We start from the raw sequence: 584 nt of genomic DNA on the forward strand, positions 1-584 counted from the left end.
GGAGCCCCGGGGTGCTGGAGAAGGACGGCCTCTACAGCTGGAGCAGCACCCTGAGGCTCCCTGCGGACCAGTGGAGCAAGCTGGGCTCTGTGACCTGTGAGGCCACCCAGGGCTCCCAGACTCCGCTCTCAGAGACACTGAGGAGAGACCAGTGTTCCCAGTCCTGACCTGACTCACTGGGACTCTGCTACTGGTTTTACTCTGCTCCTGCTCTCTCTCTCTGCTCTCTGTCACACTGTCTCTCTCTCTTTTATTTCACATGTTTCACTAACAATATTTACCAGCTTCTCTCAGTGTTTCAATATTGTTTCTGTGTTTCCACATAATAAAAATCTGATCATCAAATCAATTGTTTTCATCTTGATTAATTAAAGTGTCAATAAAAGATTTAATTTCCTATCATGATGATTTTATATAAAAAATATAAGGTTACATGAAATATATTTCTATATATATTGTATATATATATATATACATTATTATTATACTGTATTCTTATTCTGTTTCAAAACTGTCATAATTCATCATTATCGATTGATTAGTACAGACCAGTGATTGAAGTAGTAAAGTCTATAATTATTGAT

Source organism: Seriola lalandi, unplaced genomic scaffold (assembly GCF_002814215.2).
Source record: "Seriola lalandi dorsalis isolate HSWRI2012SDOR001 ecotype SW California unplaced genomic scaffold, Sedor1 jcf7180002054985, whole genome shotgun sequence".
Taxonomy (NCBI): domain Eukaryota; kingdom Metazoa; phylum Chordata; class Actinopteri; order Carangiformes; family Carangidae; genus Seriola; species Seriola lalandi.